The sequence below is a fragment of the Netta rufina genome (assembly GCF_964035555.1).
Source record: "Netta rufina genome assembly, chromosome: 1".
Classification (NCBI taxonomy): domain Eukaryota; kingdom Metazoa; phylum Chordata; class Aves; order Anseriformes; family Anatidae; genus Netta; species Netta rufina.
In genome coordinates, this window is record NC_140123.1 from 160478309 (window position 1) to 160493842 (window position 15534).

At 41.3% G+C, this 15534-nt stretch overlaps 1 protein-coding gene across 3 annotated transcripts in view; it reads right to left on the reverse strand.

Annotated features, from left to right (window-relative positions):
• The window catches only part of CDK17 (cyclin dependent kinase 17), a 94843-nt gene extending 79800 nt beyond the window's left edge, over positions 1-15043 (reverse strand). For all 3 annotated transcript variants that reach the window (XM_084306515.1, XM_084306514.1, XM_084306513.1), the window contains exon 1: positions 14573-15043. The gene's annotated coding sequence lies outside the window, so the exon portion shown is untranslated. The remainder of the gene's footprint in view (positions 1-14572) is intronic.
• Between the last annotated feature and the right edge of the window lie 491 nt (positions 15044-15534).

Genomic DNA, 15534 nt, shown 5'->3' on the forward strand with positions numbered 1-15534 from the left:
TAGCTTTTATATGGACATTCAGATTTAGTTAAGGAACAGTCTTACACAAAAGGGTATCGTTCTTATTGCTGTATAAGCTATGTTGGAAATTTATTTTTTTTTCATGGAGCATAAAATCAGCCTGCAGAAAGACTAGGATTAGTGTGACTTTCTAGCAGTTTACAAACAATATTAGACAGCATCTTAAACAAACAACAGTTACAAGGTTTGTTGTGGCTTAGTGTTCTTTACATATGTAGCTTTAATAATGAAATTCTTACTTTTTTGTATACCATGTATTCTGTAATGCTTTTCTTGGGCATAGCCACCAAACTGGTAATGCTAAATATTCCTGTAATTTTTGTTGTCTCTCCATTATTTTATCATCTTGCCAAACACTTTTCAGACGTTTCACGTCAGTCTTTTAACAGTCGACAACGGTATTGTCAAGCTAACTCATCAGCTAATTCAAAAGAATAAAATAACAATAGATCTCTTGTAGAACATTCTGCACTATACTCTGAAGACTTTATGATAAAAAATAATTCTTCCTCTCTTGAAATAACTGTAGATTATTCTTTTAAGTAGGTAAAAATTAAAGGCCCGCTACCAGTTATGTACATGTAAGCATGGCTTTTGGAGGAGACCGTAAATAGGTATTCATCTCAAAGCTTTTTTACTCTTGAACTGCAACTTATTTTTTTATCCTTAAAAGAGATATGGCACAATTAGGTAAACTATTCACCCCACAAATGAATAGCATTCGTTCCCCTGTAGCTCACAATACACTCGGCCTAACCTCTTCTGTAGAGATGGATATCTTGGCACCAACATTAAGGTTTTATACACAAGTCCACCAACCAAATGATCGAGGTAGTAAGAGTACAGACAGGAATGGGAACACAGGCATTTACCAAATACTGCTCTTACAAAGAGGATCAATGCAGCAATTTAAGATGCTTTTCTGAGCTTTGCGGTTGCAAGCGGCAGAAAGCATCAACAAAGAAAAGAGACCCCAGAGCAGGAGCAATGGGGGCAGCAGCTCACCTTGGCACAACCACGATGGAAGGGCCTGATCCCACAGGCACCCACCAGACATGTGGCCACCTCCTGTAACACAGCCTCCACCTTTGCTTTTAACTCGAACCTCTGCTGTTGATCTAACTGTATACATAAAAACACCTTGAAGGCACAGCTATCTCATTAAACTGCCCTAAACTGTCCCAAGCTTGTCACTCTATTGCAGTGCAGCGTTCTGACAAAGAGCACATCACCAGCTACACGGCTGGTCAGGTTCATTTTAGCACGCCATTTAGCATACCAAGAAAATGTTCACTTCCCACTTTAAACTGAATTAAACAATTAACTTTGAATAATTACAAACTGTTCAAAAGCAGCACTCTCTTTTATCCCTACTAAATTATTAATGCTGCTGGTCTGAGACACGACGTTTAAATTTCAGAGGCTGTTTCACTATCAAAAAAACTGAATAGTATTTTTACTTGATTTAGTAATTACATTACACTTTAGCTTGACAAAGGCGTAAATATTCTTTATGCACACAGCGGACTATTATTTCAAAAAGTGGTCTGTGTACAGCCCATACAGTCGAGAATATAAACAAGTAGGTATTGCTGATGACAGCACTGAGGTCTTCAGAGAATTCATTTACCCTCTCAAGTGCTGCACGAAAATTCTGTGTAATGAGCAGTGAAAATACTGAATAAAGTATTTATGATTTACACAGTATCATATTCTGATATGCCAGACATGCATTTAAAACATGCCCAATGTACATTAACTAATCATGTAGGGCACAACAAAAGGAACTGCAGATATTGCTTACAGAACATGGTCTTGCATGTAGGAGGCAAATGGGGTCACATTTCTTTGCATCTCATTTGCTACATACAAATTTCACCCAGCCACAAAATTGCAATTATAATCTCCTTCTCTCAGTATATGTGAATGTGCAGATCACCTTTAAAATAACATTCAGAAAAACAAACAAAAAATATAATAGATAAGCTGCCTTCAAGTAGTGTCTCAGAATTAAACTGATTTACATAATTCTATAGGACAACTTTCTATTGTTTTCAAGCATTACTTTGCCATTCCAGGAATTTATGTAAGGTGGGAGAAATACATATATTCAATTTTAAACTGAGTTTAAAATATGTAATTTTCAGATGAAGACTCCAGGCTTCATCAATACTTACAAAAGTATATACAACTGCAGTTGCAAATATTATCTATGAAAATTAAAAACCTGCATTAAACATGTTATACTATAGAAAAATGAATAACCCTAAATATTGTATTATTGCATACTGAAATGTCCATATCCATTTAAAATTAATATAAACAAATGAAAAAAAAGCAAAGTTACAAATCAGAAGCTACAAGTCTCAATCTCTATTACAGTAATACAAAATATTACAGCTAATCTCCATTTCTTTGTGAAACTCCCATCATTTTCCTAAGTCTTCCTCAATAACGATTAATATTATTATTTGATTAAATAAATTTATTCACCACACATGTAAGTAAGAAACCCTAGGCTAGGAGTAACACTGACTTTGCCACTTAGTGACTTGGATGCTTGAAGTAAATTTGAAGTAAGTTTGCCATGTGAAGAGCAAGGCAAATTATAGTAGAATAACTAATAATAGAATAGTATTCTATTTTATTCTTAAAAACATCTAAAATTCATTTTACTAAAAAGCCTAAAGTCAAATATAAATAAATAATTTCTAGGAGTGTCCACATTACTTAAATACAAGCAAAAGAAAAAAAACACTCCAAAGATTTATGCATACAAACATGGCCAAGAACAACATTATATACCTCTTGTAATGTTCCCTGCATTTAAAAAAAAAAAAAAAAAAAAAAAAAAAAAGGAAATACAGTACTTCCCAAAAGATTGATGGACAAAACTAAACCAAAACTGTATTGGAAGTGAAGGATAAGAGCTGCTTTTTTGCTTTTTGGAAGTTTAAACCTTATTGAAGGCATTCCCTGCATTCACCTTATATACTTAAGGGTTTAAGGTATTCAAAAGGAAAAAATAGAGGTAATAAAAGCAAAGAATTAGTAAGAGGCATTCATGGCACGAATCTGAAGGCAACAATCCATTCATGAGCAGGAAGGTGCAGAAGTGAACGGAGTTGTGCTGGGTGCTGGCCGAAGAGGAGCTGTTTCAGAGCCAGGCACAGAACAAACCAGCAAGGCTCCAACACGACGAAACACTTCCGAGCTTCAGTTCAACCTCCTTTATCCTAATACCAGTGACCCTATAGCACCGTCCAGTAATCACCTCTAGCTTTTCTATGATATTGTAAATCAATCTACAGCGTTTCATGATGGGAATTTAATGAAAATGAATACACCCCTATGGCCTACTGAAGTTCGAAAGATTTAATTATCCCTAGCTCACATAACCAGCTTGTATCATGAGCAAGACTGCAGGCAGCATCTCTCAGAGCCGCCCTGCAGTGCGGAGGTCCAAGGGCAGATTCACGAGCACCGCGTTTCAGTGGACAAACATGAGCGTCCGACTCTTTCCATCCAAACACTGTTGACGGCACAGAAAGCAAGGCCCTGACACAACCCCTCGACCTTCCCCTGGCTCAAACCGAAACAAAAACAGACCCACCAGACCTCCAGCGTTTCACAAGAGCACACTTGGCCAAGCCCCGGTGCGCAGAGGCACGCCCAGGTGCTAAGCCCTGGCTCGGCCTCAGCGACACGCTCGCGTCCTCGGCCTCCGCTGCCCCTGGGGCTGGGCTCGGGAGCCGGGCGGTGCGGCCCAGCCTCGCAGGGAACACAAGTTCACCTCTGTGCTCCACAACAGGGTGCAGCTCCCCTTTACTTCTGCTTAACGAGAGTGCTCGCTAAGCTTTACAAACCGCGGTAGCTACAGCCAACAGGAATACACTTGCTGCCTAGCAGAAAAAGCGAGGCTCAAGCAGAAAAAGCAAGACTCGTGCATGCTGTGGGAGGAGCTGTGCCAGGACTTAGAAAAGAAGAAAGGACCATCAGAAACATCTCCTGCTTTTGAACAAAACAGGACACATTCTTCTCAAGTCCTTTACAGTCATAAAAAGACATATTTATACATTTGAACGTAACACAAATAATATAGCAAGTATCAAATCATTTTTGAAGAATATTAAGCCATGTAATTTTCTTCATCCCTTTTAAATATCTGAATACAAGGCAAACAATTGTGTCACTGGGATCCACTAACAGTTAAATATATCACCTTTGAGGTGTGGCTCTTCTCATAAGAGTGACTGTACCGAAAAGGAATTTTCTCCGTCAACAATTTTGCTTCCTGCGCTTTATCAGAGCTTTTTTTTTTTTTTTTTTTTTTTTTTTTTTTTTTTTTTTAAGAAAAAAAAACTCCCTAAGTGACAAGGACATGTTTTCGCAGTCTGCAGTTACCCAACACAGTGCAGAGAGGGTATTTCCTACAGCAGGCAGCCAGCACGAAGCAGTAAGTTAATGCTGTATTAGCCTTGCCTGGTGTTCACCCGTGCGGTCACTTCGGCTGCGACGTAAAGCACCAATGTGGGTTAAGCAGTCTGGGACAGATCCACTTATCTAGGTATAAGAAAGCTGGCAGCAAGACACCAACTAGCCCCAGACAAGGAGAAATGTCCCACTGTGTCACCATAATGCTGGCTTGCCAGTATTTTATAGATGCACCACCTCTACTTCTCCTCCACTTGTTTCTTAGAGAAGTCTTTACCAACATCTACCACACATAAGATTTTCCAAGCCTGTAGGGACATTACTTCTGTTAACAGCTGTCTGCACCAGGCACTGTTAAGGCTGATTTTCCGAATGTCCTCACACTCATACCTTGAGGATTATTATCTTAATGGAGCCTCAAGCACACAAAATTCAACACAACCTGTCCCTACATACTTCTTTAGCTACTGATGACACTAATTCCCATGAAAACTGACCAACATTACTACGCAAAACCCGCTGCAGTTGTATACTAAAATAACATCTTCAACAGGTTATCTAAGACACACACACACAGAAATAGATTAACAGAAAAAAACCTTTACAAATAATGAAACTCAAGGAAATCATTCTCAAATACAAGTAAGACAGAGCTATGATGCTGCAAAACCAACAAAAGAACCTCTGAAATAAGCTACACTTTCAGTTACCAGGAGCAACTGTGTCAATCTCATCATGGAAAGAGACAAATCTACAACTGACTTTATGCATTGTAATGTCATTAAAAGTCAGTACTGAGCATCAGATACAAGCTTAATAATATGCTGAAATCTTCAGTAAGCTTACTTTACCTTGAAGTGCATGTATTTTAAGAAACAGGCTCTCGTAATACAGAAAAAGATCATTTTTACTTGTCCCTGCAACCTTGGTTTCTGGAACTGCCATGAGACATAAAATGAAAACAGATCATTCAGGTACCTATTTCGATATTAAAATACACTATCACTACTAATCACACTGCTGAAATATTAATTTGTGCTAGGCACCTGCAAGTAGATGTGAAGAATAAAAAAAAGAAACTGAGTTTTCTTGCTTATGTATTAAAGATCCAAGTTCATAAACAGCAAGGGCGGCAGGGGGTGTACATTATTTATCTTTAGGCACCTGAGGCACTTAGTAGACAGTTCTGTATCAATTCCAGGGTCAACTAACAGTTTCCCACTGTCAGTAAGAAAATTCTTGGCTCCCCAGCTACCTTCTCCTCTTCTTTGCCATCAGTCATGTAATTATTTCTCTTCCCCCCCAGTACTTTACAGATAGAAGTTTACAAACAAAGAAACAAAACGCCCAAATCAGCCAATCTAGTACTGTTCATATTTTAGATGAGAAGAAACTATTTGTTAAAATAAAACTATTAGCTAAAATAGTTTCCAAGATTTACCTTCTCACTCCTAGAAATGGATAATTAGAAGTAATATAGGTGTTTTGCTGAGATACAGCCACAGATGCAAATCATCACTGGCTACCTATTCACCCCCAAAATAACATAACAAGGACAAAGAACTTATGACTTAAATCCATCAACTAACGTCCACCTCTTCCACTAACAGAAATATTCACAAATAGCAGGAAACCAAAACGCCTATTAGGTAAGAATACCGAAACAAAATCCCATTTTAAAGGAAGCAGGCTGTGAATACTTTGTTAACATCACTTTACATTTTATACACAAACTAAAACCAAACACATTTTAAAGTGCAGAAACTAAGCTTGCTAAGTAAAGCGTATCAAGTCTGTAACTTCAGAACTCACAATCTACTTGGTATTGTTCCTAATGTTTTAAAATTGCAAAACTCAAAAAGCGAAGCATATAGCTACTGAGCAAATTAATTACTATATAATATTACGTTGTTTTTCCTGTGCTGTCCAGAAAAAAAGGAGTATACGTAATATTAAATGGCGTTCCTCTCCCTTAATACATTTTAGAAGCTATTTCTTGGCTTACAGACCAAACATTTTGCTTTTGAGAATTATATCCAGATGAAGCAGAAACAAGGCACAATAAAACATTTAGGTTAACTGTATTTCCTGATAAACAACCCAGTATTACAGGCAGCAGGTTTAAAAATACTGTGACTTGTGCAAACGGGAACACTGTAAGCTGTTTATCTTGTTTAATCCTGAAGGTAAATAGCATAAGCTTTAAAATATTTTGCTTCTTTGCCATAACCTACAGAATCATCTTGACAAAGGTAATGAAATACCATGGAGTATCTTAAACTTTTCCAATTGCCTCTAAATATGCTTTATCAGAGTACTGTACAGATTAGAAATACAGGAAATTATTTTCACAAACACTCTGTAAAATTCAGTGGTTTAAATCCAAACCACAGCTTCAGTGAAGCCAGGACCTCTTCCTGTGTCCCCTGAGGTGATCAGTTCTTCAGAAAGGACATAGGCCCTATGCAAACGCCCTACTGGGCCCCTTTAAAAGATGACCACTGCAGTTATTAACTTTGTTGTTGTTGTTGTTGTCTATGCAGACATTTGGAAAAAGGTTCATGTCTCAATTTCAGCTCATGTAGTTCAGCTTTTAAATATTTCTTTCAAGAAAAAATATTACCTTCATTTTCCTTAGATTTCTCTCCTGCAACATGAACAACTTCAAACAAAAAAATCCTATTTCCCTTCCTAACTCCCATCTCAAAGATGTACCCATACTTAAAATTAATAATATATATGTATTACCAGTAACTATTTACCACTGTCCCTTCTTATTCAGTACCAGAATAAGTATCCGAGCTGCTGTTTTACACATCATTTTAAAAAGACTTTTATACAGAATATATGCTCGATATATTTAGCAGTTGAGGACCTCCTTTCCTCCCTGTACAATAGGAAGTTTCCTCTCCCATCTGCTCAGGATATTTATAAAATTAAATAATCACAGACTGTTGTTCTCCCATTGATTCTGCAGAAAGTGACTATTACCTAGGTAAAAACAAAACTGAAGTTGAACCCCAATGCCTGTTTTAACCTCCACTGGCTCCCCAGCACAGCCCTCAGACGCTCACAAAAATACCTGTTGGTAAAAGGATGCTGGGGACGAGAGCTGCCAGCCAGCCAAGGGGAGAACAACCACGGGTGGAAGTAAGTGTGCCAAATTGACGCTGGTTTAAATCCTCAGTGGAGAACAGAAGGTACTTGCAGGCAGCACAAGGCCAAGCATGGTCTCCCATGATCATACTGGAAGACCTAAGCTTTATACCTAGATTTCGGAGTAAATATAAATAAGGTGAATTATGAGATACTTTTGCAAGGAGACACTTAAACAATTTAGTAAGATATTTATGGCAAAGACTGAGTAGTACTTAAGAAAGCAACAGCCCTCCTGCATATTTAAACACTCTACTTATGTTTATGACAACTAGATCTTCGTGAACAGAGAAAGAACAGAGAACGTGGTTCTTGCAATAAGCTAAGGGCGGCCTAGAAAAAGGGTTTTAGTTTTCTGCAGTTAAACATATATGGCCACAACTTCTTTGGCCTATGCAGAATATTTATGAATTTTACATTCAGAAAATCAGCTTTGGGATGTACAGAAAATCAGTGGAAATCTAATAAAATGTATTTTATTATTTTAAAATTGACTTTTGTCCTCTCGTACATTATTTATGAACGCTGTATCTTAACAAAATAAATAAAAGCTTTTCCTAAAGCCCACATACTGAATGCAGATCAGAACTTATTATCTGCTCCGTATTATGCATGAGAAACTACTCTGAAGCTTTACAAAATTAATCCCAAAACCAAAGGCTAATATTAATAACTGCTTACATTTGAATTGTTATATTATAAAATATCATACATTTATTTTAATAGTTAGCATGCTGTAGTCAATCTTTTGGAGCCTGAAATGAACGCCACATCAAGCAAACAACCAGGAAACAGCCATTTTTGCGAGCATCCCCCCTGCGCTAATGACCCATTCTGCAGTACCCATTGTTTCCCCCCTTCTCTGCGATCTCCAAAAACCATCAGCAATTTTCACTTTCTTTTACTTCATTACTGCAAACGACTGACGGTGCGCACCGAGCTCCCTCCGAAGCCTGCTTGGACACTGCTGAGCCCTCATCGCACGCGGTTACGCAACGGCCCCTATTTATAGCAAACCACTTGATTCCCATTATCAGCCAGGTTTTACACCGTTTCATACGCAGACGTTTCATCTGTCGTTGTAGTCCCCCAGTCAAAATGTCACGAAACAACCAGCTAAAAGGTTTTACAGAAGCCTGTCTGCGGTACCAACAATATTATAGCACACGCAGTTTGTAATCTTATCAGGAGACTCGAAAGTTATTCTCACAAGAGCAGCCTTCCATAAATCTGTGCTCAACGACAATATTCTTTTCCTCTACTTAACCTCCCTCTCTGTCACTACCCAGTACTATGCTTATCGCTAACTGTTAAAAAACACTGAAAGAAATCTTCATTTGGGCTAATTACAGAATTTCCCAGCGTTCTGAGACACGCTGAAAGACATCAACGGCAGCAGCACTGCCGAAAGCGCCCCATCGACATTTTACAATTCTTACTACACAACTTCAGGGGCTGTTGTTTAACACCCCCAAGCTATTTTAAGGAAGTGTTGCAAAGCATTATACATGACTATCATCTGGTTTTACTTCCGAATATAGCAGTACTTAATGATCATCATCGACGACTTCTGAGTATCATCAAACGCTACCATTTTCTTTAGCACTTTAATGAGCTAACAGCCTTGCTAAAATTTATTTTCTTCCTAAAACACATCCTGCCTTTTTCTCACAGCCTGAGACAGCGTGGTTTTTCCTCATCACAGTCTTTAGCTTTCCTTATCGATACATCCACTTAATTCAACTTCAACTTCTTTATGTTTTAGTCAGCTGGCTTCTTTACTTCTGCAGACAACTAACTTTTTTACCCAAATAGGACAATGGGTTTTCTTGGCAATTCATATTTCTCAAAGATCTTAATTTTAGGGAATAACAATTCGTACAGATGCTGCAGACCTCACTAACTATGATATCTAATGATTGCTGTATAAAGACACATTGCAGATACCTGAACAAAATGCAAACAAATCAGGTTATACCAATATCAGTACAGTGAGAGTAGAAAGCCAAAAACACCTGGAAAGAGACATTTCTGGAAGTAGGCTATGTGTGCTACAAAAGTTCACTACAATATCAGAAGAGACACATGCCTGCAAAATGCCCTGATCCACAGAGCAAAGAAAAAGCCATGATCTTGCCAGCTTTAACACAAACTGAAAGCATGCAAGTGTTCTTAGTGAAGCTGACAAAGTACAGCTGTTAAGAATCAGAGACCATCATGCAACTCTAGTATGCCTTGAAAACAGCAGCAGAGAAAGGAGTGCAATTATAAGGAATAGACTATAATTAAATGAAATATGATTAGAGAGCACATAGTAACATTCGCTTATACAAGATACTTAGCAAGTCCAACCTAAAATACAAAGACAGGCAAGAACCGTGGCCAGGAGTATAAATGAAAAGACATTTTTCTTTGTTGTGGTAGAATAACACAGCCTTGTTCATCATAATATATGCACAAGTAATCGTTCCAGAGAAGATAAAATAAAACAGAAAGGGGTGGTGGTGGTGTCACAGTCAAAACCTTGGATTAAACTGTGTTTTTCAACTCACTGTACTTTCAAAACATTAGAGAAATGAGCAACCAGAAATTTGTCCTTAAATTCAGAGGCCTTGTAGCATGTATTTATTTAAATGTTCATAAAGTTGGCTTATTTCTTTTTCTTAAATTCATTATGTCTAACTCTGCCCCACCATGTGAAAAATTAAAGCGTGATTTGACAGTTTCTTTTTTCTGATTTTTTTGACCATGCTACTCACATTATTTTCTTTCTTTTTATCACTTGTGCTTGTACATCGCACCCTCTGAGAACCTGATGTTCCCTAATGAAAGAAATTTCCAATCTTTTAAAAACAGGCACTAGACCTCAAAAGCCCAAATATGCCAGTGAAACAGAGAGTTATGATGATTTCAGATATTGGTGTGTCTAAAGGATTTCATAATACAGTCATTCCTGGCGTGTAATAATCTCCACAAAAGTGGTAAATGCTTTATTGTCTGAGAACTTCACAATGGATCAGAAAATACAACAGCAAATATAAAATCAGAATTCTTCATTGCCATGGAAACTATTAAATGACCCAATTAACCTCTCTTTCTACCTCTCTTTCTAATTTCATGTAGCAGCACAAATTGCACGACTCCACAAAGCGGCCAAGATCTAAACATAAATCTGTATTCCTGTGTTGACTTCAGCCTTTCTTCAATAACAGCTAATGCTTTCCAAAAACATATAAATGCAAAAATACTGTAAAACTTGTACAAGAAATCACTTATTCAAGACTACATTCTTTCTTCACTCTGTTCATAATCACAGCCTAAGCCTACACTTCAGTGTTATTCTAAACTGTCGTTTTAATTACAAAAATAACATTCACTGGTTCTTCCACCGAAACCCAGCTTTTTTTTTTTTAATATAGAGAGGATATTATATGATGAATCAAAAGCTAGCCAGGTGCAACCTATCGGAGCCACTCTTCAAAGTCACCAGTTTCCATATAACTGGACCACAGAACTGAAGTAGAAGTTTTTCTTTTCGTGTTCCTATGCTCCAAGTTGGCAAAAACAGAGTAGGTTTCAGTTTTGTTTCTTCCTTGTGATTATCAGCATCAGCGGTTAAAGGCTTGAGGTTTAAACCGCTGTCGGTCGATATTCAAGTTAGCGAGCTCAGCTGAGCTCTGGAGTTGCTACGTCCATGAAAACGAGGCCAGGAAACCAACAACCCAGTGAGAATTACCAATCTACCACGTCAGTTAAGAGCACACATGGGTGGATTTGTATTTGATACAGAATTATAGCTAGTCATTTGATTAAACAAGCATTCCACAGTATTTCTGGAAAAAGCAGTATCTGTTCTTCCTCGCTTAATGGAGAAAAGTGTGTCTAGGCCCCAAAAGTTACATACAGCAGGATATAGAGCTCTTCGTACGTAGATTAAAAATAAAATAAAAACACAGTCTTAAATTTCTTCAAGTTTTTTCTTTTTTTTTTTTTTTTTGGTAATAAAACATAAAGATATTGCTTCGTGATCAAAATATTTAAATATAAAATGTTTTTAACCCTAACATCCCAGTAAAATACTCTCTGTATCAGCATGTGAACTGGCACCAAAAAAATTCCAGCTCTTACACTCAAAATGAAGACGTCATTGCTACAATTAGGTACACTGCAAAAAAAAGGCAGTGATCACTAGCAATAGTGTTTCAGCTGGTTCTTTAGATGTGAAGTACAGTATTTGACAGCACAAACGAAATGAAGATCATAGAATTGTTGAGTAAACATTTGGTATTTTAAAAGAATTTTTACATGCTGAAGTTGTGGACTAGTGATTTATATTAAATTCTGAAGTGTCACTGATTACAGTGGTGTCCAGCTGAGTCATTAGATACATACAAAGGGCTTGCTGTACAAAACAAAGCAAGCATTAAAAAGCATACAGCTAAGAACTTAAGATACCTGTAACTGAAGGATTACAAGCAACATTGAGTAAGTTTACAAACACTGAATATACACCAGAAAAGCTTTATTATTATTGAGCCTGACTTTTAGTCATGATGTCCATTTTCACATCACACCAGATTATACCAGGATACCAGACTCAGTAATGACAGAACTAGTATACGCCTTTTAAAGAAACAGCTGATTAGTTTTCTTGGCTAATAAATAAAGGCTGAGCAGTGAGTAAATTATCCACTGCTTCCACTGAATGTGGCAGGAGCAATTTTCAGGAAAGTTTTAATGCAGACAGTGTTCAGTCACCAATGAAGCCTTTCCTGATTGCACTTTTTAGGTTGGCTTACTCAAATATACAGTACTGAACCAGAACTTATTAAGACTAGTGATATATTTTTTTATTCTTCCAGCTGCAGGTAGTTATCTAAGAAATTAGAAGAATGTATACGTTAACAATCCAGCCAAAAAATACTGTGCAGTATTAACAGTATTGTAACAATAGCACAGGCGTACAGGATATCTTAACATCCATGTCATAAGCAATCTCATATTATTTTTTTACACTGCAGTGTTACGCAGAAATTGAAGCCAGAGCCATTCATGGAAAAAACACAGCCCTGCTCTGTTTTTCAGTTATTCTAAACCTAATTGTATTTGGAACAACATATTAAGCATTTTGCTACACGTTAAGGGTGTTTTATGTATTGAGAAGATCAATTAATGCACTACATCCTTGGTCCAGCTTAAAACAAATGACCCTGTGCTCTCAAACTGTAATTTGCTCAGACAACACAGGCTCCAATTTGCAAGCTCTTCAGCAGGGCTGCAGGCAGACCCCACCTACTGATTTGTGCAGAATTCCAACCTGGGTAAACACAAGGCTGCACCAAACAGCATGCAAAACCAGGGGATGAACTTCACTGCGCTATCCTTAATAAAGGCTCTGTAAGCCAGACTCTTTATTGTCAGAGCAGCATTCAAATAACGCCATCAAAAAAGGATGCTTTCATCTTTCAAATGTAAGTGGCCTTCTCAACGCCAAGTTAACATTAGAATGATTTCTCTGTGTTGGAGGAGTAAATTTAGTTTGGTCTTTCAAGTATAAACAATTTTAAGGAAATTTTTCACTATGCATTTCAAACATTTCATGTTTTCGTATCTGTTACTTCTGCGCTAATTACTCAAAACGGGTCTTTCTCACCTCGCTTACTGAATTGCAGGTATAAATAATAAGAGCTGTGTAGTGAGCGCACAGAATTGCTACAACAACACAATATGGCCATTTCTTCAAGCACAAACAATACCAGATCACCTCCATCACCTTTACACAGTTATATCGTGAAAACAAAGCTGAATTTCATAGAAGTTTTCTTCTGTCCCATATCTTCCAAGGATTTAACCTTTGGATACCTACTTTCCAGTTTAATTAATATAATTTAAAAAGGAGGGGAGGGAATGGAATAATGTCAAACTGGGTTTCCTCTGCTCCTATCTATGCCATAATTGATACACGAAAGTTGCTATCGATCTGCTAAATTACAAAAGGAAAAGAAGCAGACGCCTGAGTTTCTTACTGAAATGAAATAAAATAAAGGAAACAGAGGCCTCTGAAATTCAGTTGTTTGGAGCCATGGTATACCTCAGCCCCGTCCCCCTCACAGTACCGAAAACCACCATTAGAAATAGCACCCCGAAAGGTCCGGAGTTTAACACAACTCTGGTCAATTCCCGAAACTGACGCAGAAACGAGACAAAGGGGATGGGGGTCAGCCCTCTCTGAAGGCTAACCCACCTCCGCGAAGACCTGGGCAGGAGCAGCGAGCGGCGCAAGTTTCCTTGACATGCCCAGCACCTAATGGCAACCCCTTCCACCTCCCTGGCCAGGGAAGCACCATTTTGCTCCTCCTGGCCCCATGCCATCACATTTCTCCGAGAGGAAGGGGAGGGAGAAAAGGAGTTCACCGAAGTTCAGGGTCAGCAAATGCTGGCGGATCCTGTCACTTCGGGGCGTGCTGTGCCCCGCACAGAAACCTGCGTTATTTGGGGTCTGTGTGTGTGTGGAGGGGGGGGGGGGGGGAGTCCTGCGAGCCGCGAGTGTGTCATCCGTGCGGAGGCTGCGAGGCGGGGAGCTGTCAGCAGCAAGCAGCCTGGCTTGGAGCGGAGGGGGGCGGCGGGGAAACGAAGGTTACAGAAAAATAAAATAAATTAAAATAAAATGAAATACACTAAAACGCGGGGACGCTCACCGCACCCCCCCCCAACACCCCCCCCCGGGCCTCGCTTTCCGGGACGGCCCCGGAGAGCGGCGCAGCCCCGGCGGGCAGCGGAGCCCCCCCCGCAGCCCTCCCCGGCCCCGGGGACTCCCCGGGCACCCGCTCGGCGCTGCCGGGGGCTCGGTGCCCGCTCCCCGCCCGCTCCCCGCGGTGCCCCCGTCCCCGCCGCGCACACGCAGGCCGAGGCGCCGCTCCGGCAGCCCGGGCAGGGCAGACAATGCGCGGCCCCAACTCACCAGCAGCGCCGGGGCTCCGCGGGGCCGGGGCCGGTTCCTCTGCCCCCTTTCTCCTTCCCCTGCTCCGCCCGGGAGCGGTGTCCGGACTCCGCCGCCGCCGCCGCCGGGAGCCGAGCCGCCCCCCTCCCGCCTGCCCCCCGTTCGCCGCCGGCCGCGCCGCCTCCCCGAGGCCAGTCACTGGATTCCCCGCTCCAACATGGCTGCTGCTGCTGCTGCTGCTGCTGCTGCTGCTGCTGCCCCCGCCGCCGTCGCCTCGCCGCCGAGCGGCCGCGGGCCGTGCTCGGGAGCCGGGCACCGAGCGGTGCCGGGAGCGGAGCGGAGCGGAGCGGGCGGCCTCGGCCGAGCCGGGCAGGGCAGGGCAGGGCCAGGCAGGGAGCTGCGCGGCGTCGAGCCGAGCCGAGCCGAGCCGAGCCGAGCCGGGCTGCGCCTCTCCGCTGCGGGCTGCCGCCGCCTCCGCCCGCCCGCGCTGAGCCAGCCCCGCCGGCAGCCCGAGCGCAGGAGGGGCCGGGGGGGAGGCCCGGCCGCCGGCGACACCTAGCGGCTCGGGAAACGGCCCCGGGCGGCTCAGGGGGGTCCGGCTTGCCCGGCCGCCCGCCCCCTCCGGAGGCAGCGGGGCTGCGGCGCCCCCGCCGGACGGGGTCGCCTCCCCGACCGGGTTTGGTCGCCTCAGGTGTGGCGGCTCCTGGCTGGGTTTCGGCTTGGGTCTGCGGGGCGACCGAGCCCACCTCTGAGGTAGCAGCTCCCCCCCGGCCGCCAAGTCAATAACTGGAGTTAAGGGAAGCCGTGGAGCTTTTGCGGATTGATTTCGCACTCGGGAGCTACAAAAACATCCTTTCCGTGTTCATCCCGTGGTATTTTCTTTCCTTTGTCTCCTACATCCGTGGTCCCCATACCACCACGAACCTCTGTGCTCACTCTTCCAGACAACCGCGCTTCCCTCCTGCTCGTCCATTTACAACCAT